At 36.8% G+C, this 23,942-nt stretch overlaps 1 protein-coding gene across 1 annotated transcript in view; it reads right to left on the bottom strand.

Moving 5' to 3' along the window:
• LOC134658707 (cadherin-99C) overlaps positions 1–23,942 on the bottom strand; it is a 238,510-nt gene that overhangs the window by 63,635 nt on the left and 150,933 nt on the right. Inside the window, exon 3 of the mRNA XM_063514364.1 lies at positions 3,861–3,917. The gene's annotated coding sequence lies outside the window, so the exon portion shown is untranslated. The remainder of the gene's footprint in view (positions 1–3,860; positions 3,918–23,942) is intronic.

Genomic DNA, 23,942 nt, shown 5'->3' with positions numbered 1-23,942 from the left:
GCCCTGCCATGCAGTAGAGGCATTCAAATAATTACTATTTATTTAGATAAACATCTTATCTGCAAATTGATGAGATTATAAGCGTAGTAATTATTTGTGCGTTACTAATCCGTTTTGAATTGAATAAGTTGCCTGAAAGTTTGTGCTCAGGTACTGGCGAATTATAAATATGTTGAAGGATGCCCTTCACAATATAAAAAGACATGCAATGCAACATTCACTTTGCCATATTTCAGTGTTGTTATTATTCGGGTAAATAGCAAGGGCAGTATTTGAGAGTATTTTTGCAATACTGTTTATGCAAACATTAAAATGCTGTGTTTGAAAAACAAACTCCTAGTTAATTCTCGCGGTCATATAATAATTTGAACACTTGGAATTTCACGATCTAATTATATATAGATTGAGAAAGATTAAAATTTAATTAGCCAGCGTATTTAATTTATATTTATTAAACAAATGATGAAATATTTACCGTAGACATTATCTCAACTAAAACTTTAGTTAATAAGGCGTAGGCTTGAACCATATCGAATTTGCTCCAGATTTAAGTTTCCATGACACTATGAATATTTAGCAAAAGTTTGTTTAACAAATCGATACTTGTTCTCATAGTTATCTTAATTGCAATATTGCGATACGATTTGTAATTTTGATAGTGTTGGTGGACGTCAGAGTTCAATCGATTTCATTACCTAGTCGACTACATCTGATTCACTTTTCAATCGATACGTACCCACAGATATCATTATGGTTTGCTATGAAAAATGTACTTAATAATAAAGCATTCTTAATATGTATAATTATATACCTATCGAAATATCTACATATTTCAATCTCTCTGACGTTTAATCGACATTAAAAAAATCAACAGTAAGTTTCACAGGTTTTAGTGGTAAAGAAACAACGGTAACGATCTAATAGGACTAACAAATATTTACCAAGCGAATCAAGCATTTTATATAATATTGCTTTTATTTATGATTTATACATCATTACCTCACTTATAAGTCCGATCAGCTACGCTAGATTTGTTCCAATAAAAATGTATCCACTTCAAAATGTCATGTCAGATTATTTTTAATCTCATCGCACCAGGCTGGGCTTGACACATTTTATTTTATATTATCGGTTCGACATCGGAAACAGGTATCTTAAGGGCAATGATAATGGTTTCTCTCTCAGGCCGGGCAGTGGCCTATTAAAACAATGGCAGTTTTATGGTTCGTGATTAAACAACTTCAGTTTAATTCCATTAAGTAAGGGTACGTTGGACGTGTATTGCTACATTAATTTAATATGTCTAGTGAATAGTTTAGGGAGGTAAGGACCTGATAATAGAAAACTGCACCTGATCATCTGAATCAGATCAGCTCCAAGTTATCATATTATTACACTGTCGTGGAAATTACGGAAGTACATCAAAGTTTATCGTTATCGGACACCGGGAAGATTTGATCAAATTGTAATTACAAGATTAAAATCAAATAGATATACAATAAAACCTGCACCAACAAATTAAGTGAAGCTAAGTAAAATCGTGTTTAAGAGCCTAAAATTAACTAAGACGTATTTGAAGAAACAAGAAAAACAAGCTAAATCAACCATACCTTCTCGCAAGCGATAAACTATCAACAACTATACCGTCCTGACTTTAAAGGTTTTTTTTAAATACCTACTTATCACAAATAAAGCAATACATTTAATGCCAGGTAGACCGGTCTCTCTATCAAATCCTACAACACCAAAACGTCAAGTGTATACTATAAATCAGGTGGACATACGCTCCTTTTTATTAGCCTGACATCATCTAATTGAGTTGTGCGTACCTTCGTTTCATAGCGTTTAAGTTAATATATTAGACGTGAGATAAATATTTCGTAAGTCAACGGCAAGACTTCGAAGCAATAACTTAAAGGTGTCTTCATGTTGCGGTTTATAAATGACCCCAGTTTTTTTTACAGACGCTTGCTAATTGGCTACATTTTCCTCGGTATCAAAATGATAATATGTATGTATGTATTTACAAGTTACGTCTAGTCTTATGAGTGCCTCAGCTTTTATATTACACCTAACATTGGTTGTGGTGTGGTGAAATTTGGTGTGTATTTCGGTAAAACTAATAAATTCTCTAGTATTTTGCCTGATTTCCTACTAAAGACGCGTACCTATAGATTAGTGGGCATGCTGAATCAAAATAAAATCCAACCTCAGGCATCGAAGGACCACTCACTCAGGTCACTTTAGAATTTTAGAATATAACATCTAATAAGCAACATGCATGAATTTTTTGGAAGATGTCTATCGATTCTACTTCTTGTGAAATTCAAATATTTTTCCTTCGGCAAAGGAACTTTTGGCAGAATTTCATTAGTTTCATTACGCAGAGTAGTCGTTTTCAAAAGTAGTCAGTTGGCAGAACATTGATGCGCAGATTTACTTTTACGGTATTTGCGTGTGAAAACGGTCCATACAAAAATCACGCAGCCCGTAATGTCGCCTAATCCGCGTGGTCCGATCGGCTTGTCCGATCAATCGGACTACGAATTTTTTTTTTCCCGTTGGCTCGATTGATCGAACTCTAAAGTTCTCGTAGCCCGATTATCGAATTATTAGGAAAATTGATTTCCTTGTAGTCCGAACGATCGGACCACAGGGAGATTTTTTTCCTGTTAAAGCGATTGATCGGACTATTTTTATAGAAACTGTTTTGTTAAGTCCAGCTAAAAATACATGAAGGCTATCTCATCTTAGCTTAGGTACTAGAAACTGGCATGAGATCTTTTCTAGGTATATTGTCTCCGATGCGACGTTAGTTCAAAATGTCAATATCTCGTAGAAATGGAGGAAATTATGGATCACGAGAAAACATATTACGTGCGTCGTAAAGGCAAGAGTCGTCGTCATAAGTAAATAACACTTTCGACATATGAACAGAACACAAAATTCACCACGAAAGGATCGGTTGAACCACCAGGAAGAATACAATTTGTGTAATCGTATTAAGAGGATTTTACAAAGTCTCGTGGCTCGATCGATCGAACTAGATGAACTTTTAAAATCCCGTAAGTCCGATAGTAGGACTACAAGACTTCAATAAGTACTCGTCCGATCAATCGAGCCAACAGGAAAAAAAATATTCGTAGTCCGATTGATCGGACAAGCCGATCGGACCACGCGGCGTTAGGGCGATTGTGCACTACAATGAATTTTACTGTCCAGCAGTCCGAGTTTTCATGGTCCGATATGGCATGAAAAAAACGGATGATTGGCTTGTGCACTTGTCCGTCTTTTTACTAAAAGAGAGGTAACCCAAAAGCGGCAGAGTCATGAATAATACTAATTCCAGACGCAGTGCACAAGCATATAAACACGTTTTTCATAGCTGTCATCTCGGACCGGAAAAAAACTGTCCGGAATAGGGAAAAGCAAAATGTCGGACGGTAAAATTACGTCTAGTGCACAAGCTACTATACTATATACATTTAATGGCGTGCCATATCGGACCGTAAAAACTCGGACTGCCGGACAGTAAAATTCATTGTAGTGCACAATCGCCCTTAGGGGTAAAGCCACAGCCCACGCTCGGCTGCGCCAAAATTTATTGAAATAAATGATGAACAGTAAGTTTTTCGTTACTTCAGTCGTAAAGAAAAACATTTAAGTACATATGTCGTTGCTATAGGTACATTTCTCCTTGCTTTAACAATCTAATAAAAGTGTTTAGTTTTTACACTCAAATATTTTTACAAAAATGTTACAAAATAATTGCGGATTTCACATTTTTGTACAAGTTTAAAGAATAAATTTACCTAATTGATATATTTTATGCATATTTTCAATTCCACTTTGTAACTTACCCAGCAAATTTTACTCCGTTGTAATCGCATTCCTTAAACTATTCACTCCCACTCCATCTGAAACAATACATAGGAAATTATATAAATGTATAAACATGACAACAATTGTTAAAATACTACTGTTGTAGATTTCAACAATTAAATCAACTTTATTCGCTTAGTCATTAAGACATTTTTGCATAAAAAAACCTTATAAGATCAGATCACTTCCTCAATGAGCAAAAAGGAGTTTCATCACGGACCAGTGAGGTCAACTCCCAACATTGTCCAACCACAATAGCAATTGTGTGAAAGAACCTAACAAAACAAAACAATGGACCACGCTCAGCAATTAGTAATACCAATTAAATATTTGTGTGCGATCGATAAATACATTCGTTGTTTGTTAAAAATAGCCATTCAATCTATTACGTATGCATTGTACAAACATCTAATATAAACATCCAAGTAATAATAGCTGATGTGAGAACACACCTATTACCTACGCAAGTACTCAAATATCCTGCTTACGTAGATATTGCTTTATTATCCTTTATAGAAACTAAATACTAAATACTAAAACGGGCACGACATTCTAGTAATTGTAGGTGTAAGGAGATTACATAGAAGAAAGCAACGTCTAATCCAACCCAGATATTGTGTAAAGATTAGTAAAGTTAAACTACTCGTAAGCTTGACTCATAACAGGACATATTATAAGATAAATTTAAATACACTATATAGAAAATGGCATGGAAAGCACATTGTAGAGGTAGATAATGTCCATTAGCATAATATCACAGTGTAACAGAAAGGTTAACAAGCCAGTTTAGTATTTATGCTAGCGGAGAATCGAAATACAAACAGAAATTGTTACGTATATTAGTGTCTGAGTAATATGTATCTAAACCCTATTTACAGTTTGCTCATGAAGTTGAAAAATGTCCAGGGGGCCTAGCCAAGACGACAATCGTTTGCAAAAAACGAAACGAAACGCTATCAGTTCCATACATTATTTAAGTTTATATTAGTGTTTCGTTCCGTTTTCTGCAAACGATTGTCATCTTTACTTGTCTAGAATGTGTAGCTTTACCCTCAGCTCAGAAAGCGGGAGCGCGCGATCTCATAACTAGTACATAAAACCTAGAGGTTTCCAATAGAGGCATTCTTGTAAAAATTTGTATTAAAATTTAAAGTGCATAAATAAATAAAAATAATAAAAAAGTACCGCGCGAACATCTTTAGTAGGTACAGTACTAGGTTCGCTAAATAAGCTGCGGTTATCTATGGCGACCGTTCATCTTGATCATGCAGGCTTTCTGAAACTTTCAGTCATATTAGTTATAATCATGGTTGGTGTTCTGACCTCCAACCTGTTTGAGTTATATTTTGCTTTTATTCTAAAAGCTACAAAAACCTGTAGTGGAATGATGACAGCGCAGCGCATTTAAGCGCAGATTACAATATCTTATGACTCTAAACTCTCAATAATAGGACAAATATGATTGCAGACCTAATTAACAAAGTGAAAATTGGCACCCTTTACAGATACAAGTACAATATACAGTGACCAGAGCGATCTGAAAGCGCGTGGGAGTAAGTAGGTGTGGGAACCGGTCGCTTACGTGACTCACTTTATTGGTAAATAGTATAATTTTGGTAGTCGAGCCGTCGCGTTTATATATAAGAATCAGTTCGGTATATATATTATCTTTGTTCTAAAGAAAAAACAGAACAGTCAAAAAACATCACACCGTAACTAAATGCAGATATTTTTATTTTCAAATCTCAAAAATGTCCCACTATATTTTATTTATCCCATAATATTGCACACTACCCCACTTCTTACGTATTTACGAAAGCAAAATATTACTCATATAATAAGCAGCATAGGAATTGAACAAGTATTATATAAATATGACGTCGACCCTGAATCATTTTGGCATATATTTTTTTGGAGCAATTGCATATAAATAATTTAATTTGGACAATAAAATTAACGATGATTTCGAAATCGAAATAAACCAGTTCGATCGTGTCATATTACGTATCGAGTGAGGTACTGTTGCAGTTGCAGTGAACAAATTTATACATTGAACAAAATAAACATAAAAATCTGCTTCGTAATTCTACTTTCGCCGTCGACACGTGGGCAGATGGGAGTGACCCGGGCCAAATCAGACATACAAACACGGAACAGGTTGATATGAATGAGTAATCGCCCTGGATTGCCTGACTGACATTATTGATACAATTCGATTGTTGGATTTCGGTGGCACATGGTTTTTTTTTTTCGTTTTGTATGTGTGTGACTTTTTTAAATAACTGTAGCCTCAAGATATAACAAGCCAAGCCATCTTTTCTTGCTAAATTGACCAAAATATTGGCTAAAGCGTTTAAAGTTTCGCAATATACCTAAAACAAAAAGATAAGACTGGTATGACAACACAACGAGGAGCAGACCATAGTGTGTCATGGAACTCATGAATCTAGTTATCGGTGGCATTTTGTGTGAAATTGCTGTCGCGTCGTTGCTAAATGGCCTACTTAGCGCGTGAAACAACAAACCTAGGTAATACTGAACGCATTCTAGCATACGTATGGATTTGTGAAAGGTAGGAAGCAAAGTGAAGAAGCAATATCGCAAAGTAGGTTATTATTAATGTTACTGTATCATCTAGATAAGGGTGGCATTTATTACAATTATAAACGTTGAATACAATCTTTAATCCAATCATAGATGTTAAGGTGGTTCGACTAGGTTACTCAAAGCTTAACCCTCGCTAGATGGCGCCACTTTCGCAAAATTTCATGTTTTATTTTTTTGTGGAATGGTCTTGGTATTTGTATACTTAAAAGTATGTTTAGCGAACTCTTTAAGTAAATATTGAACTATTAAAATAGACATTGAATACTTCATTGTGCAGAAACTACCCTTTAAAGTCGACGGAGTGTTGCTGTCATGCTTTTTCCTACTATAACTCACACATGCAAACAGTGTTTCAGTGATGCTTGTAGTAGACAATTTCACACAACGTAAGTATGCTGCAATAGCGTTACGGTATGTTCGTGGAAACACGTGCAAGAGGATTGGGGTTCAAGACTGGTGCGAGTATATAATTTCATTTTGTTTATTTTTGTCCTTTTTGTGGTATCTTAACGAGAAATTATTATATATGTCGCAGTCAAAAGTGTGAACTGGTCAAAAGAACTTTTAACCGACAAAAACAGGCAAAACTGCTTTTGACTGAGCATGTTGGTCAAAAGTAGTTTTACCTGATATATATTTATTTATATATTTGGATGATATCAGAAACGGCTCTAACCATTTCGATGAAATTTGCTATAAGGGGTTTGATCTCTTAGCTAGGTCTGATCTGTGAGAAAACGCGCATTTTTGGGTTTTTGTATGTTTTCTGAGCTTTGGTCGGTCTCCCAGTTATTCAATCTTTTCTTCCTCGCGTGGGGTCCGCTTGGCAACTAATCCCAGAATTGGCATGGGCACTAGTTTTTACGAAAGCGACTGCCCTGACCTTCCAACCCAGAGAGTAAACTTAATGGGATTAGTCCGGTTTCCTCACATTGGTTTCTTTCACCGAAAAATAGGTATCGGTATATAAATAGGTTCCGGTAATAAATAGGTATCAAATGATATTTCGTACAAAAGTTCCGAAAAATCATTGGTACGACGGTACGAGCCGGGGTTAGAACCCGCGACCTCTGGATTGCAAGGCGCACGCTCTTTCCGCTAGGCCACCAGCGCTTCCCCCAGATATTCTGTATCATCATCATCACTATCACTATCACTACATAGTATAAAACAAAGTCGCTTTCCTGTCTGTCGGTCTGTATGCTTAGATCTTTAAAAGTACGCAACGGATTTTGATGCGGTTTTTTTTAATAGATAGAGTGATTCAAGAGGAAGGTTTATGTATAATTTGTTAACCCGTGCGAAGCCGGGGCGGGTCGCTATTATCAATAAATTACTTTATCAACGTTTTAAAAAAAAAAATCAATACCTGATTTTCACAGATTATGATCTTTTTAGGTTCTTCCAACTCAGAATCACTAGCATATTCTTGTTGAATCCTGCTAGTAGCTAATATAAAAACTATGTTCCAAATATTTGTATAGAAGTTTTAGTTTTCGCTACGTCACGCAGGCTGGGAAACATTTTTGATACTAAAACCTGACGTAATGACCAAATCTCCGACCGAAATCTCTAATGTAATAGGAAACAAGTGCGAGTCGGACTCGCCCATGAAGGGTTCCGTATTTAGGCGATTTATGACGTATTAAAAAAAAACTACTTGCTAGATCTCGTTCAAACCAATTTTCCGTGGAAGTTTACATGGTAATGTACATCATATATTTTTTTTAGTTTTATCATTCTCTTATTTTAGAAGTTAGGGGGGGGGGGGACACACATTTTACCAGTTTGGAAGTGTCTCTCGCGCAAACTATTCAGTTTAGAAAAAAATTATATTAGGAACCTCAATATCATTTTTGAAGACCTATCCATAGATACCCCACACGTATGGGTTTGATGAAAAAAAAAATTTTGAGTTTCAGTTCGAAGTATGGGGAACCCCAAAAATTAATTGTTTTTTTTCTATTTTTGTGTGAAAATCTTAATGCGGTTCATAGAATACATCTACTTACCAAGTTTCAATAGTGTTCTTATAGTTTCGGAGAAAAGTGGCTGTGACATACGGACGGACAGACAGACGGACAGACAGACAGACATGACGAATCTATAAGGGTTCCGTTTTTTGCCATTTGGCTACGGAACCCTAAAAAAGATGATGCAACAATATGGATTCTAATAAAGTTATAATCAAGTTATAATTTACTTACCTGGTAGTAACTAGTAATCATTGTGTTTTTCATTCATAGACAAAATTCCATTATTTTCAACCACAGGAAATTTTATACATTTCTTTTTTATTGCTGTGAGGATGTCCTGATTGTAAAAATCAAAGAGATTAGGTAGAGTATAATTTCTAATTAACTTTGTAAAAATTAAACGAATACGCTTAGCCCATACATTTTTGATAATAAGAAAAATTAAATAAAAAAAAAAAAACAATACGAAATTTAGATGTAAAAAAAAATACAAAAAGTTATGTCCCAGCATACGATGACTGGGGATTGAACCGGGAACCTTTCGTTTGTAAGCAAAAAAGCGACTGTTTACAAAACGCACCATGATAGTTCTTAGCTAAGCTGGCGAAATTCGGGTACTCATTCAACAAAATCGGGTAGGTCAACAAAATTGCACTAAACATGACGGCACTTCAAATTCACGCCGTGGTCAGCCCGGCAACGTCGGAAATGGTATGGCAACGTCGCAAATGTATCCGTACACGACATTTGTGACGCACACATACGTAAAATTGGTGAAAAGTTAACTATGATTTTTGCATGATTTCTGTATGAAACATTGTTTTCCTAATCATTTAGCGAAAATGAATATTCGAAAGAAGATAAATGCGGAAATATTTATGTAGTAATATTGTGTAGTTACTTAATGAAAGTCGATTGAATTTTGTATGAAAATCGAACCACCTTAAGAAGCAAGTAACTAAGTTGCCACACATAATCATATATACTTTATTGTATGTAGCTATAATCAAGATAACTTAGTTATGGCCTGGACATGGTTGGCATTAAAGCAAGACTTATGGTCACCTTACACGCAACTTGTCATTTAATATCTTAATGTAAGCAAAGTAATTAGCAGCTAAATTCATGTAGGTAGTAGAACTCAATGAATATGAAATTCAGTCGGGGAACAATGCAGATATGGTTCTTCGTGGTATTTCATATTCCTTGGGCATTTATTGGTGCGATGAGTACACATTTTTGTTCCTGAATCATGGAAAAAATACCTGCATTGACTTTTAAGAAAGTCCAATTCAGAAAGTCTTCGAAGGATTTATTTATACTTTTCCATTTCATGACACTTATCAAGTTGAAAAATGAAAGTTAACAGGTAAATTTACCAGAGCAATGGCAGTTCGTTTATGTTAGGTAGTTCACCAAGCATCGCGTGTCGAGCTACAAAGTGATTTTATTATCAAAGCTGTATCCGAGTACTTTACGTGTAAATAGCGCCAGGTGAAATCGTATATTTTAATATAAGACGCGATCATTGCTGCCTCTTAGAAATTTATTAGTTTTAACAAGGGTACTGATTTACATCACGACCAAAGCGCTGTAAATTGTATGACACGCAAGATGGTGAAGAAATTCAAGGCAACTTATGAAATTGAATACACCATCTTATGCGTCTTTAGTTGCTGAACAGAAATAGAGAGAGAGAGAGAGAGAGAGAGAGAGAGAGAGAGAGAGAGAGAGAGAGAGAGAGAGAGAGCAAGAGTTATATGGATCGGGCAACGGGGCAACAGCACATTGTTTTTTTTCCGTTTCATTAAATCAAAGTACGTTCCTAAATATAAAAAACATTGTGTTCCGATTGTCAAGGCGTGAATGCAGTAGATATAATGTTAAGTCGTATTAGCAGCGGCAGCTAGTTAAAATTGCGACACGAATGACAAAAAATATGTACGAATAATGGTATCAGAAAGAAACCTGATCGACCTACTTCATTTATTGCTTTAGTGGTGTACGCGTTTCGCGTCACTTCTGTTGAGTCACGCACGATCTATTCATTGTTTCCTCCTCGTTTTTACAATAAAAAAACAACCCTTTGTTTTTGAAAGCCTTAATTTTGATTATGTCCTCAACTGACCGGCTTAAAAAAAATATCCTTACTGGATTCATTGTCTTCATTGCAAGATAACATTTTAGACATAATGTAACACACCCATTGTACAGTAGGTAAGTTGCTGTTAACTGACCCGCCTCACTGTAAGTATAGACACATTTATTTGCAGCTGAGAGGTCAGTTACATGTTACTGTACATTAAAACCAGCCATCATGACATCCAAACAAAACAGTAAGCAGGTATAGCCTGACCAGTAATATATGATAATTGTCAAGAGGGCGCTGTTATTCTCATGTATAGGGTGACAATTCAGTGTAGTATGAAAAAATTAGTTCCAGTGAAATTCCGCAACATGGCGCACCCTCAATAGATCCTGGTTCACCTATATGAGATTTTATTTCATAGATATAGATTTAGATTAATTTAAAAAAACGAGCCAATGGATTAAAGTGGAAGACAAGGGAAACTACAATAATTTAGTTTCACCGAGGCATTAACTTTGGAATAAACGTGATTGGAGGTAAAATGTGAATCTCCCACGTCGCCTCGACCTGCCGGTGTGACATTTGAAAGCCCAAGACAATTGTCTTGGCATTCGCGCCATTTTGAGCACACTGCAGTAGAGACACCATAATGGATGAGAGCGACGTGCTCCTGCAGACGTATCTATGGGAAAAACTATTATAGGTACTGTTATACACTACATATTCGATGCGTTTGCATAAACAGAATGTGTAAAATATTTCGAAGCAGAGCGAGTTGGCCTTGGCTATAGTTTTTTTTCTGTTTCCAGACCTACGCCGCCAATTGCTCGCTTGAAAGGAACTGGCTGTAAGTTCAAGACTTTTGTTTATATATTTTGTAGTAATTGCAATGAGAAAAGTGGAATAAGGTGACATTCATTCGGATGTCAACTGCAGCACTGTTGCTGTTGAGATATTACTACGGTGTAGCCGGTGTTACTGTCAATTTTCTTGATAAAATGAGTGACATTCACCACCGCTGCCGCGATTATGACGTTCTATCCGTTACTCATTTTATCAATGAAATTGACATATACGGCGACGGGCTCGGGCAATAACGTTGCGTCAGTTATGCAGCTGCAGTTGCCATCCAAAAGCTACCTTTAAACAAGCTTTTTCTAACGTGACTTATTCTCAACTCTGTTTAAGAATAACAGAGTAGTTAGTACGTCAATTCCAACCGACAATTATCTCATCAAGTATCTTTTATTTGTTTTTAATTTATTTATTCAGTTAATTACAACAACAATATCTAAACTAAACTACAAAAGTATCATTAAACCAGCAAGGTGTACTGTACGTCGATACTCTATTCCGCAGTAGATCATAGACATTAATTAATTGTTATTAGGGCGAGCGAAGCGAGCCCTATCACTATTCGACAAACTATGCATTCTTGTGGTACACTTTACGGAAAAACTATCGCTCTTATAGGTTTGAAATTTAACATAGTAATTTAAATTCATGTCTAGATGTGTTATCAAACATAAAAATATCATTTTATAAACCTAAAAAAATAAAATAAAGCAATAACACTTTGTATTACTACTAGCGCCATCTGTTAGAATAATCATGAATTAAAATTCGTGTTAATGTACAGTCACCAGCAAAAATATATGACTGTGGGCAGCCGTGCAAAAATATCTGATGCTCCATTGGAGGCATAAGTATATGACGACATTACCTCGGTAAAAATATGTGATGCTTTGTGGCCGGCAAAAACATCGTTAGTCTGTATCCGCATAAATATCGGATCGGGTGGCTTAAAAATATTTGACGACTCATAAAAATCAAAATCATGTGATTACTCTCATCTGGCATAAATATCTCTCCACTGTGAATGCAAATACATCGGATGGACGACGGACCGCGTATATATCTGACACGAAATTATGAAATATGTCATCAATCGGCAAAAACGAACCATACCTGGATAGCATAGAGCCTTAAATTGTATAAAGTGATTTGACAATTCACGAAAAGAGTGCAGACTTGTCATTGCATATGTCTGTCTCACGTATTTCATTTGCAATTTTAAAATGTATTAACAAACTTCAGTGATTTAGGGCTGATACAGACGGACTACAACCCGACTGCAACTTGTATGGAAACTGCACGCCGACTGCACGCCAATTGCAACGTCGGCGTGCAGTTCAACAAAATGACCCAGAACCCTGGCAGTACCTAGTGGAACTCAGGTTTGGTGCAACATAGGCACACGCTGTTTTAGTAATTGGACACGTCTTGATGAGCACTTGGGAGAGCAGTACGATAGAGCTGATGCTGAACCCTGGCTGTACCTAGTGGAACTCAGGTTTGGTGCAAAATAGACACACAGTGGGTTGGACATCAGACTTGTCATGATGATCACTTGGTAGAGCAGTACCCAAGATAGCTGATGCTGAACCCTGGCAGTACCTAGTGGAGCTCGGGTTTAATACAACATATGCACACGCTGTTTTGGTCATCCGACTCGTCTTGATGAGCACTTAGGAGAGTAGTATCCAAGATAGAGCTGATGCTGAACCCTGGCTGTACCTAGTGGAACTCAGGTTTGGTGCAACATAGGCACACGCTGTTTTAGTCATCCGACACGTCTTGATGGATATTTGGGAGAGCAGTACCCAAGATAGAGCTGATGCTAAACCCTGGCTATACTTAATAGAACTCAGGTTTGGTGCAACATAGATACACGCTGTTTTGGACATCCGACTCGTCAGAATGAGCACTTGGGAGAGCAGTACCCAAAATAGAGCTGATGCTAAACCCTGGCAGTACCTATTGGAACTCAGGTTTGGTGCAACATAGGCAAACGCTGTTTTGGTGATCCGACTCGTTTTTTGAGCACTTGGGAGATACCCAAAATAGAGCTGTAGCTGAACCCTGGCAGTATTTAGTGGAAATCAGGTTTGTTGCAATATAGGCACACGATGTTTTGGTCATCTCACTTGTCTTGATGAGCACTTAGGAGAGTATAGTACCCAAGATAGAGCTGATGCTGAACCCTGGCAGTACCTAGTGGAGCTCGGGTTTGGTGCAACATAGACACACGCTATTTTGTACATCCGACTCGTCATGATGATCACTTGGTAGAGTAGTACCCAAGGTAGCTGATGCTGGAATCTGGCAGTACCTAGTGGAGTGGAGCTCGCGTTTTATACAATATAGGCACACTCTGTTTTGGTCATCCGACTCGTCTTTTTGAGCACTTAGGAGATACTTACGATAGAGCTGTAGCTGACCCCGGCAGTATTTAGTGGAACTCACGTTTGTTGCAACATAGGCACACGCTGTTTTGGTCATCTCACTGGTCACTGGTTTGGCAATTTGATTTTGTCGTCTAGACACGTTTTTAATGGACAAAGTAAAAGTTGTAACAGACAGGCGTACCGGACAGCGACCGGGGTCCAATTAGTAGGTATATTTCTTTCTCGCTCTCACTTATAGCAGCGTCCTTAACGGACTTATTACGTACCCACTCGATCGAACATGGAACAAGCCTCGGACTGGATCAAAGTCGCGGTCTGGTACGTTTAGGTAGAAAACCTCCGCGAGCCCTTACAAAGCTCTGCTTTTTGCTAGTAATAATATAAAACATAACCTATGTATGTATATCAAACAACGCTCTTCCGATTTCAATAGTAAAAATTACAAAGTTGGTTAAAATCATTTGTCAGATGAATTCGACAAGCTGATACGCCGAATAAATGTTAGACACGGGCCATAAAATCAAACGGCGATTAATTTAAATGCACAACATTTAATAGACGAGGTTATTCAAGCGACACAGAGGAGCTTCAATCGAACCTAACTTATATGAACAAGTTGACGTTACAATGGAAACCCGCCGTACCGTGCTATAAAAGGCAACTGCAGACAGAATGCCCGTCTCGTGACGTTGCTGCTCCGATAACGGAATCATCGAGACCTTGACTAGTGGTTTGAACTTTCGGTGGGTGAATCATTGCGCGTTGCGAGAACCCCTGCAAAGATTAACAAACGAGAAGGAGTACTTTAAGCAGTACGAGTATACACGTAGTGTAGGATTTTAACCTATTAAATAATTGTAAGCCATTTGAAGATGATATTATAATGGCTCATTAGGCAGTAAGTATTTATGACTAGCATTTAATTACAAAACACAAAGCTGTTATTCATACCGTGTTAACGGTTTATTCCTACGACTACATCTATAGTACGATCTAATATGCGACCCAGTGAACATACACGAATAACATAACAAATTTCGAAACATCGTGATTTAATAACTATTTAAAGATATTGTAGGTAGGTTTACCTATTAAAACTAAAATATTACTTATACAAACTTTAATCCTACCAATAATCGACTATGGTGATGTGTGTTATCCAGACTTAAATGAGGAGCTCTTGGACAAATTAGATCGGTTAATGAATAATTGCATTCGTTTTATTTTCTGTCTCCGTAAATACGATCATGTCTCCTCATTCCGCTCTAAACTTGGCTGGTTTCCCATTCGTATTCGTCGGAGCTTTCGCATGCTCTGCACCCTCTTTTCTGTTCTTAACGACCCTCAGTCCCCCGAATATCTAAAATCTTTCTTCCACTACTATGGTGTCTCTCGTGTCCGTCAGCTTCGCTCTTCCGGCAATCTTTCTCTGTCTATACCATCATCTTCCTTCTCTATTCAGGCAGCTCGCCTTTGGAATAGTCTCCCTGTCAAAATTAAACAGTGTCCGAACAGGTTTGCTTTCAAAAAATCCTTAAGTGAGCACTTTGCTGGCAGTACTGGAAAATCTTAGTGTTTCTGCTTTGTAAGTTCATCTGAATTCATATGTATGTGTATGTATATGTATGTATATATATATATATATATATATATATATATATATATGTGTGTATATGTTTATATATGTTTATGTCTGTGTATTTCTTATGATTGTATTGTGTTCGTACAGGTACGTAATTGTTTCATCTATACCACATATTTTTTGCACCGCCTACAACTTATCTGCTTTGCCTAAAGGTTGACTGGTAGAGAATGCCTTATGGCATTAAGTTCGCCTTTTGTACAGTGTGTTCTCTTATGTGCAATAAAGATTAAATAAATAAATAAATAAATATATTTATTCACCAAATAGCAAGCACATCTTTACAAGCACGATCTGTTTTATTTAATAACATGATTGATGCAATTAAACGCAGATGAAGGAAAGCCACGAGGCTGACTGTTCTCGCAATAAAGTTTTCACAGTCTGGCAATTGCGTTATCTGGGCTGTCAAGGGTACAATGGCTCGTGCACAAATGGAAATGAACGCCAGCGACTCACGAACCGCACTTTACTTATTATCCCGAAGCGAGGCAAAGAGTCCGTAACTGTCTCATGATTCTCGTGACTAGGGTAGCTAGACAGGCTAATGAATTGGGACAACCCGGACAACGTTTCAAAGCCAATTGGCTTTAATTTGATAAGGTCAAGCATAATGACGCGAAACAGCTCAGATGGCAGTCGCTTTCGTTAAAACTAGTGCCTACGCCAATTCTCAAGATTGGTTGCCAAGCGGACCCTAGACTCTTATGAGCCGTGGCATATAAAAGCCAGGATAAAGCGAGGAAGATGATGAATGACGCGAAACAGCTTTGCACAGCAAAATGTTTTAAGTTATTACCTTGTAAAATTAATGACTGAATTAACATCTAGGTATATGGCATATGGTTATGCGAGTAAAGTATACAGATAGGCCGGTTACTAAACTTTAAATTGTTCGAGAGCATCACATTATATCCTACAGTATATTTGTGTTTGGAATATAATAGAACACTATTTTGTGAATGTATGTGTAAAGTAATCTCTAAAAAATATATTGAGATTTTTGGAAAAAAAAATTTTAAAAATTTAGTTTTTAAAAAGATGTAAACATAAAATTCTACAGTAGCGATTTTTTGTTCAAAAGGCATAACTAAATATTTTACACTGTAAGTAAAATATGCACCACTTTTTTAGTGGTGCATACGTCACGAGCAATAAAAATGTTTGAAATAAATAATTACAATACAACATTAATTAAACACTTGGTGATTTTCCACTATATTGTTACGCCAATTATTCTACTCAATCTAATAAAATAAAAAACCAGGGGATTTTATTTTTACTATTTTTTAAACAATTATAACGTATTTTACCCCACGCGCATTAATTCTACAGTATATTTTGTTAATGCACCATACAGCCTGTAATTAATGTTATCACAACGTCAAAGAATCTCCTATTAATACAATGAGCTTTTGTCACAATTGTAAAAATGGCTATTGTTAAATTATTTAAATGATCGGCGCGGGGCGGGAGGGGAAGCGATGGCGATACCTCAAGGCCGCACGGCCGCAAAGCAACGGATTGGATAGGATGAAGGTATCTTAGGGCGGTTACAGAGTAGCGTTTTATACGAGCGTACGCGTACAGTCACCAGCAATTAAATGTCTGCTAGTGCACGAAAATACTAACGACCTTTTTTCCTACGTCCAGTTGACCTAAGTTTAAAATGTATAAATTGCGAAACTTGTAACGACATGTGTCCCACGTTTAGCTGACCTAAGTTTAAAAAGTCTACCGTACCGCGAAGAAATTCAAAGGTGTATGTGAAGTCCCTAATCCGCATTGGGCTAGCGTGGGGACTGCCGTACGAAACTGATAATTTTATTTAACATCACGATTTTTGGTCCTTCATGAACTGTCAAAAGTGACGTTTCTTCAAATAAAAACGTCACTTTTGACACTTGTATGGATGGGATATGTCAGTGTCAAACAAGTGACTAAAGTGACGTTTTTTTTTAGAAACGTCACTTGACACTTGTATGGATGGGATATGTCAGGGTCAAACAAGTGAGAAAGGTGACGTGTTTTTAAGAAACGTCACTCTTGACACTTGTATGGATGGGATATGTCAGTGTCAAACAAGTGACAAAAGTGACTTTTTTTAAAGAAACGTCACTTTTGACAAGTATGGATGGGCTATGTCAGTGTCAAACAAGTGACAAAAGTGGCGTTTTTGAAGAAACGTCACTCTTGACACTTGTATGGATGGGATATGTCAGTGTCAAACAAGTGAGAAAAGTGACGTTTGTTTTTAAGAAACGTCACTTTTGACACTTGTATGGATGGGATATGTCGGTGTCAAACAAGTGACAAAAGTGACTTTTTTTTAAAGAAACGTCACTTTTGACATGTATGGATGGAATATGTCAGTGTCAAACAAGTGACAAAAGTGACTTTTTTATTTAAAGAAACGTCACTTTTGACATGTATGGATGGGCTATGTCAGTGTCAAACAAGTGACAAAAGTGACGTTTTTGAAGAAACGTCACTCTTGACACTTGTATGGATGGGATATGTCAGGGTCAAACAAGTGAGAAAAGTGACGTTTGTTTTTAAGAAACGTCACTTTTGACACTTGTATGGATGGGATATGTCAGTGTCAAACAAGTGACAAAAGTGACTTTTTTATTTAAAGAAACGTCACTTTTGACATGTATGGATGGGCTATGTCAGTGTCAAACAAGTGACAAAAGTGACGTTTTTGAAGAAACGTCACTCTTGACACTTGTATGGATGGGATATGTCCGGGTCAAACAAGTAAGAAAAGTGACGTTTGTTTTTAAGAAACGTCACTTGTATGGATGGGATATGTCGGTGTCAAACAAGTGACAAAAGTGACTTTTTTTAAAGAAACGTCACTTTTGACATGTAAGGATGGGATATGTCAGTGTCAAACAAGTGACAAAAGTGACTTTTTTATTTAAAGAAACGTCACTTTTGACATGTATGGATGGGCTATGTCAGTGTCAAACAAGTGACAAAAGTGACGTTTTTTTTTAAGAATCGTCACTTTTGACACTTGTTGACACTGATATATCCCATCCATACAAGTGTCAATAGTGGCGTTTCATAAAAAACGTCACTTTTGTCACACGAAAATACTAACGACCTTTTTTCCTACGTCCAGTTGACCTAAGTTTAAAATGTATAAATTGCGAACCTTGTAACGACATGTGTCCCACGTTTAGCTTACCTAAGTTTAAAAAGTCTACCGTACCGCGAAGAAATACAAAGGTGTATGTGAAGTCCCCAACCGCATTGGGCTAGCGTGGGGACTACCGTACGAAACTGATAATTGTATTTAACATCACGATTTTTGGTCGTTCATGAACTGTCAAAAGTGACGTTTCTTCAAATAAAAACGTCACTTTTGACACTTGTATGGATGGGATATGTCAGTGTCAAACAAGTGACTAAAGTGACGTTTTTTTTAGAAACGTCACTTGACACTTGTATGGATGGGATATGTCAGGGTCAAACAAGTGAGAAAGGTGACGTGTTTTTAAGAAACGTCACTCTTGACACTTGTATGGATGGGATATGTCAGGGTCAAACAAGTGAGAAAAGTGACGTTTGTTTTTAAGAAACGTCACTTTTGACACTTGTATGGATGGGATATGTCGGTGTCAAACAAGTGACAAAAGTGACTTTTTTTTAAAGAAACGTCACTTTTGACATGTATGGATGGGATATGTCAGTGTCACACAAGTGACAAAAGTGACTTTTCTATTTAAAGAAACGTCACTTTTGACATGTATGGATGGGCTATGTCAGTGTCAAACAAGTGGCAAAAGTGACGTTTTTTTTAAGAATCGTCACTTTTGACACTTGTTGACACTGATATATCCGATCCATATCGTTTCTATAACTAACATTTGACGTATCTCAACTGACCTAAGTTTAAAATGTATAAATTGCGAAATTTCTAACGACATGTGTCCCACGTTTAGCTAACCTAAGTTTAAAAAGTCTAGTGTACCGCGAAGACATTCAAAGGTGTATGTGAAGTCCCCAATCCGCACTGGGCTAGCGTGGGAACTACCGTACGAAACTGATAATTTTATTTAATATCACGATTTTTGGTCGTTCATGAACTATCAAAAGTGACGTTTCTTCAAACAAAAACGTCACTTTTGACACTTGTACGGATGGGATATGTCAGTGTCAAATAAGTAACTAAAGTGACGTTTCTTCAAAAACGTTACTTTTGACATGTATGGATGGGCTATGTCAGTGTCAAACAAGTGACAAAAGTGACGTTTTTGAAGAAACGTCACTCTTGACACTTGTATGGATGGGATATGTCAGGGTCAAACAAGTGAAAATGTGACGTTTTTTTAAGAAACGTCACTCTTGACACTTGTATGGATGGGATATGTCAGGGTCAAACAAGTGAGAAAGCTGAAAGTTTTTTAAGAAACGTCACTAATACACTTGTATGGATGGGATTGTCGGTGTCAAACAAGTGACAAAAGTGACGTTTTTTAGGAAACGTCACTATTGACACTTGTATGGATGGGATTGTCGGTGTCAAACAAGTGACAAAAGTGACGTTTTTTATGAAACGTCACTATTGACACTTGTATGGATGGGATATGTCAGTGTCAAACAAGTGACTAAAGTGACGTTTTTTTTTAGAAACGTTACTCTTGACACTTGTATGGATGGGCTATGTCAGTGTCAAACAAGTGACAAAAGTGACGTTTTTGTAGGAACGTCACTCTTGGCACTTGTATGGATGGGATATGTCAGTGACAAAAGTGACTTTTTTTAAAGAAACGTCACTTTTGACATATGGATGGGCTATGTCAGTGTCAAACAAGTGACAAGAGTGACGTTTTTTATGAAACGTCACTATTGACATGTATGGATTGGATATGTCAGGGTCAAACAAGTGAAAATGTGACTTTTTTTTAAGAAACGTCACTCTTGACACTTGTATGGATGGGATATGTCAGTGTCAAAAAAGTGACAAAAGTGACTTTTTTTTAAAGAAACGTCACTTTTGACATGTATGGATGGGCTATGTTAGTGTCAAACAAGTGACAAAAGTGACGTTTTTGAAGAAACGTCACTCTTGACACTTGTATGGATGGGATATGTCAGGGTCAAACAAGTGAGAAAGCTGAAATTTTTTTAAGAAACGTCACTAATACACTTGTATGGATGGGATTGTCGGTGTCAAACAAGTGACAAAAGTGACGTTTTTTACAAACGTCACTATTGACACTTGTATGGATGGGATATGTCAGTGTCAAACAAGTGACTAAAGTGACGTTTTTTTTTAGAAACGTTACTCTTGACACTTGTATGGATGGGCTATGTCAGTGTCAAACAAGTGACAAAAGTGACGTTTTTGAAGAAACGTCACTTTTGACATGTATGGATGGGCTATGGCAGTGTCAAACAAGTCACAAAAGTGACGTTTTTTAGAAACGTCACTCTCGACACTTGTATGGATGGGCTATGTCAGTGTCAAACAAGTGACAAAAGTGACGTTTTTGAAGAAACGTCACTTTTGACATGTATGGATGGGCTATGGCAGTGTCAAACAAGTGACAAAAGTGACGTTTTTGAAGGAACGTCACTCTTGACACTTGTATGGATGGGATATGTCAGGGTCAAACAAGTGAGAAAGGTGACTTTTTTTTTTGATATTGACTTTCAAAGTATTGTCATTAGGCTTTTTGAACGTAGCTATTTTAAGCGTAGCAATTTTAAAAGTATTGGTCTCAAGTTATTTGTTATTTATTTTGATTTCTCGCAAAGCACTTGTTATTATTCCAATATTTTTTTGATAACACGTGTTAAATAAACAGATAATTGTAGAAATATAAAATTTTCGAGTGTAGGATGAATAAACATATTTTTTAAGCATAAAATAAAAAATAAAAAATCATAATAAATAGATCTCACGGTATCCGAGTGGTGCAAATTTCCATATCAATTGAGATTAATATTATGACCTAATCATCAAATTTTCGAATTGTGTAGGAATTTTTAAGTTACATTTATATCGATTATTTAAAAAATAACTATAGATTGAGCTTACTGTACACAGCTCACAGGAAACTCTCGGGATTTCTTTGTTATTAATCATGAACTAACTTAAGACATATAATTGATACATTATCCCGACTGTATGACTTAGTCTGTATAGTGTTCTAGATATTGACCCTAGGGTCATTAATTTCATGAAGAGCTCAATTACGGTACTCGAGATAATCGTATCGTGGGCATCTGTAAACCCTAAATATTGATTAGAAAAAGCTTTCGAGACTGTACGAATTAATGCAAGCAAAATTTTTTCTTCCCCCGCCTAAGAAGCGATTAAGTTGCAATATCCTGAAATGAATACTTTCGAAGTTTAGAACGCATGGAAGCCCTAGCGCTGCGTCAGTTTCGATTTTACTAACCATATAAAGACTGTTTAGATTCGATAGCCTTCTGTGAACGAATACAGACGATAATGGTTTAAGATTAAAATCATTTCCAAATGAAATCAAAGTACTGGTGAGATTGCTTGTAACCATTCCAGGCTCTGACGATTAGACTGTTGTCAGCTGTCCTGCAACAGATTTTATTGAGTTGCCTAAATCGTTTAAAAGGTAAAGGCAAATATATACTCGTACGTATACATACTTCATAATATAATTTCCTCATGATTATAATTAAACAATGCGGCGATGTGACAAATAAGATATAACAGTAAATAGGCATAAAGATACAAATAGCACGCTTGATTTCCATTTCATTCAACAGTAAAACGCACCTCCAAAGCAATCCAAAGTCAGGTCAAACAGTTTTCGTTTCGGCCAGACACGAAACGATAATGTCACAGATTGCGAAAGTCACGCGCCTTGTTCTAAATCACATTTGAGTGCAAAAACGTCGAAAATTTGCCGGATAATTTGGCCGGCAATTCACTTAAGGTGACGAAACGGCGGAAAGAATCAAGGAGTTTTTACTTTTGTTTTTTGTTACAATTTCGCTATCGTGTTCGTGTTGTCAGTTTGAGGTCGGAGTGCGTCCAACTTACCGCTTTGGTAATACCGATTATTGAAAAAGTGAAAGGTTGGACGGCCTTGATCCTTCGTGTCAGAGGGCAAATTAGAATAGGTAAGCGATAATAATACTTATGCTTTACACACTAAAAACCTATTTTGCATCGAGCTATTTTGTTTCTTACAACAATACCTAAGTATATCTTCAGTATTTTAGCAGTTTATATTATGTGTTAGAAAATATATAATGAGTGCGGGACTCTTCATTTAGAAAGCCGCAGACGAATCATTACGTGTAGTAATTGGATATCACTAAGTAATCACTCGATTGATGACAACGTCATCGTCAGCTTTCGAGTTCACGCTTTCATGGTCACTTCAATATCGACATGTCATACAAGTTTTCCTCTTAGTTAATTAAATACATATCAAAGAGACACCGTTTATTTTACAATATGTCAAAAGCAACATGTACTTAGATATTTTTTTATCCGTTTTGAAGGCGCTTTTTCTCTTGGAGGATATAACCAAACAGAGTAGCCAGGCGTTTCCCTCCGTCGAAACTCTATGACCAATGGTCATACACATTGTATGGACTGACGTTTACCTGACATGGCTATTTTTACGTTACGTATACATTTGACGTGCCCCTCCCCCGCAAAAATCGGTAGACTGTACAGAAAATTACAGACAAGGCGTACATTTGGTTATCCTCCAAGCTTTTTCCCTTTGACTTTTTATCAATCGGTTTTATTTTTCCATTTTCAGTCTTGTGTTTTTGTTATGAGTGACGCAGCATTCTGCAGGACTTGTTCCTACCTGGCCAAAAGACTCATACCTAATTACTAAATAGTTTCGCGCTTCCGGTACGTTTCAAACTTCAAGGTCTGGATCTTAGTCCATCAAGATTTGAGAAAATCCCTCAGTTCCTCATGGAACCCATCATCTAAACTGGACCTTGACACAAAATGTTCCTTAAAAACTTACTTGCCTAACTTAACGTAGAAGACGAATCGCCAAACGCGAAATGCGTCATTCAAGAGTTCCGTTCTGGTCTTTATCAGCACTTCATCTAATTTTTCTCAAAAATGGACGGCAAAGTCGACGTTGCCGGTTAAAAAATAGGTCGCGAAGTGCGTAGTTTATGGTCATTCAAAAAATTAAAAAGTTAAAAACATTGCAGTCTCGATTTCGGGACTGCAATGTTGCATACAAATTCCATTATTTAACGAGTTCCAAACTTTTTAAAACTTTTTTCTACTCCCGTACTTTTATTTGTCATTTAAAGAGTCGTGCACACACCTTTAAACCCCTCTCTTATAGTTGTCAAGACAAGTCTTTAGTCTATTCCCCAAAAAAGTATTTGTGCATACACGCAGTATCTTTTTGGCACTTTTACGATACTTCGTGTAAACACCACTTAAAAAATATTGTATAGAATACATTGTTGCCAACCTAATTTTAATTGCCATTTCTGACAGATGAGTGAAC

This window comes from Cydia amplana, chromosome 2 (genome assembly GCF_948474715.1).
Source record: "Cydia amplana chromosome 2, ilCydAmpl1.1, whole genome shotgun sequence".
NCBI lineage: Eukaryota > Metazoa > Arthropoda > Insecta > Lepidoptera > Tortricidae > Cydia > Cydia amplana.
This window is presented reverse-complemented; position numbering and strand designations above follow the sequence as displayed.